This window comes from Otolemur garnettii, unplaced genomic scaffold, assembly GCF_000181295.1.
Source record: "Otolemur garnettii isolate 467f Iridium unplaced genomic scaffold, OtoGar3 scaffold00001, whole genome shotgun sequence".
In the NCBI taxonomy this organism is placed as follows: domain Eukaryota; kingdom Metazoa; phylum Chordata; class Mammalia; order Primates; family Galagidae; genus Otolemur; species Otolemur garnettii.
In genome coordinates, this window is record NW_003852396.1 from 36,977,883 (window position 1) to 36,981,372 (window position 3,490).

The following is a 3,490-nucleotide window of genomic DNA, read 5'->3' on the forward strand; positions in this document are numbered from 1 at the left end:
TGCAGTCTAAAACACAGACTTGGGAAGCTAATGAAAAAATCCAGTACACATATAATTGGTGTCCCTGAGGAACTAAAAATATTTAAATAATTGATTCAAGGTATAGACATATGACTAGATATAACTCCTAAAGTTTTTGGAAGGATTAGCTTAGAGGAAAATGTAAAGGTCTTAAAAAATTTGCCTAACATAAACAATGCCTAACATAAAAGAGCTCCAATTTCTGAATAGCTTGTTATTTTTGAGATTACTATACTTACTACTAATATTGCTATTATTAATCTAAACCCTATAGTCACCCTAAATGGAAGCAGCAGTAGGATTATCACCATCATCACCATTATCATCATCATCCTTTTACAAATGAAGAAGCAATGCTCACAAGTATAAGTAACATGACATGACAAAGTCCCTGGAAGATGGCAGACATGGTATTAAAAATCAGATTTACTTAATTTTTGCTACATGTTGGGGTGCTTCCAATATGAAGTCTTTCCTGTCACTTCAATTATATTTTATGCACAATTAGCAGCAATATTTAATGTATACTTCTATGTATCATTTCTAACCCATTAAAAACTTTCTATTACATTCCACACAAATCATGTGGACATGCACACAATACCGACAGAAACACTTTTGTTTATATCTGCTGTAGCTACAGATCAACTCTGCATCAAGTGCCATTGATTTCCATCTGGTAAAGCTTTGGTCTATCTTTCAAAATATAGTCTTCCTTTTCCCCTATTTAAAGCATACATACACCAAATTCTTTAGCTACAATACTGCATATATGGGGATGCACTGATTACTCTCATCTGTAAGGAAAGACTTGATGCACAATTGGAAAGTATGTGATTAGCTCACTGTTGTTAGTGCCATTAAAGTCAACTTCATCTTCTAAGCCAAGGACTCTAATTCACAGAGGACCTACTCAATGACTGAGAAAGAATCTGCCATTTCCCACCGAGGCAGGGTACCTCTGATAGACTATCCAGAGGTCCCTGTTGCCCTCAAAGAGACTGTGTAAGGCCTACCTGGCAGTCAGAGCTGATCTTGCCCAGCCTCGTTCAACCCCTTTTCTCTCCCAGGTATCTGCACTGCTAACTCCATCTCAGCATCTGCACAAAGTTGTTGGTGAAAGTGGGCAGTTAAAGTAGGGTTTGGAGACTGGATTTATAGGCCCCTCCTCCTCAGCCAGAAGAATTCCGGACCCAAGTGGCATATTGAGTGCAGACAGCTCCTGGCACAACATGGCAATTCAGTGGTCAAGATCTCAAGAATGGTGACTCAGTATTATGTAACATGTAGGAAAATGTATTGGCCAATACAATATTCAGGCATTGAATTATACAAGGACTGTGAGGGGATGATAGTCATAGGATAATAAAATTATGTTTGTTGCTGGCTTTAGTTTGGATATTTGATCCTCCAAACTTCATGTTGAAATTTTATCCCTATTGTTGGAAGTAGGACCTAGCTGGAAATCTGGGGATCAGATCCCTCCTGAATTAATTAAAGCCTTGAGGTTGAGAGAGTTGAGTGAGAGAATTCTTACTCTGTTAGTTCCCTTGAGAGTTGGTTGCTATAAAGAGCCTTGCTCCTCCCCCTCTTTTCCTTTTTTCCTCTCCCACCATGTGGTTCCATATGCTGGCTCTCTTCTTCCAACATGAGCAAATTCAGAATGAGGCCCTCACCAGATGCAGATGCCAGCACCATGCTTCTTATACAGGTAAAAGATCTGTGAGTCAAAGAGACCACTTTCCTTTATAAGTTACCCAGCATCAGGTAATCCTTTATAACAATACACATGAACTAAGATATAGCTAAATTGCACTGATGTACAGATAGATAGCAAGAGATAAGTTCCACTGAAAAACCATAGAAAACAAACTGTGAGAGCAGAGAGTCAGGAAGAGGTCTTCATCTCTTGCAATGGAAAAGTGGAAACACCTTACAATCTAATTCAGGATTCATTAGTCATGGGGACAAACTTAAAAACTAGCTGCATGCTTAATAAAGGGTTATATACTAATATAAAGTTGGAGCCACAGTTAGAAAAAATCTAAAGTCTTGCCATGTGAGATGGAATTTCTGTGTGGATGCCCCCAAAGATTTTTACCTTCAAGATACACAAACCCTTTGATACAGGAGTGGTGACACAACCTACACTGACCCACATAAGTACAGAAAATTGTAAACTGATATGAAGAGATACTGCACTTGACCTTAGCCAAAAGACTGAGAGGTGCGGTGTAGAAGACTATTGAAGGGGTGCTCCCTTAGGGACTGCCTTCAACTCCTGTCCTTAACACCAGGTCTATAAATAAGAACTGTCACAGCACAGCACAGCCAGGGACACACTGTGCTGGCCAAGGGATACCAGAAACTCTACCACAATGTAGCTGCAAAAACTAGCATAGTTGAATACACATTTTTCTCATCAGTACATGGAACATACTCCAAAATCGATCACATCTTAGGTCACAAATCTAACCTCAGCAAACTTAAAGGAATAGAAATTATTCCATGCATCTTCTCGGACCATCATGGAATAAAAGTTGAACTCAGCAACAACAGGAATCTGCAGACTCGTACAAAAACATGGAAGGTAAATAACCTTATGCTGAATGATAGATGGGTCAGCGACAAGATCAAGAAAGAAATTACTAAATTTTTAAAACGAAATGATAATGAAGATACGAGTTATCAGAACCTCTGGGATACTGCTAAGGCAGTCCTCAGAGGGAAATTTATAGCACTGCAAGCCTTCCTCAAGAGAACGGAAAGAGAGGAAGTTAACAACTTAATGGGACATCTCAAACAGCGGGAAAAGGAAGAACATTCCAATCCCAAATCCAGAAGAAGAAAAGAAATAACCAAAATTAGACCAGAATTAAATGAGATTGAAAAGAAAAGGATTATAGAACAGATCAACAAATCAAAAAGTTGGTTTTTGAAAAAAAATCAACAAAATTGATAAACCTTTGGCCAACCTAACCAAGAAAAAAAGAATAAAGTCTCTAATCTTGTCAATCAGAAACGGAAAAGATGAAATAACAACAGACTCTTTAGAAATTCAAAATATCCTTAATGAATATTACAAGAAACTTTATTCCCAGAAATATGACAATCTGACGGAAATTGACCAATACTTGGAAGCACATCATCTCCCAAGACTCAGCCAGAATGCAGTGGAAATGTTGAACAGACCTATATCAAGCTCTGAAATAGCATCAACTATACAAAATCTCCCTAAAAAGAAAAGCCCAGGACCAGATGGCTTCACGTCAGAATTCTACCAAACCATTAAAGAGGAACTAGTACCTATATTATTCAACCTTTTCCAAAACATGGAAAAAGATGGAATAGTACCCAACACATTCTATGAAGCTAATGTCACCCTGATCCCCAAACCAGGAAAAGACCCAAAAAGAAAAGAAAATTGTAGACCAATATCACTAATGAATATTGATGCTAAAATATTCAA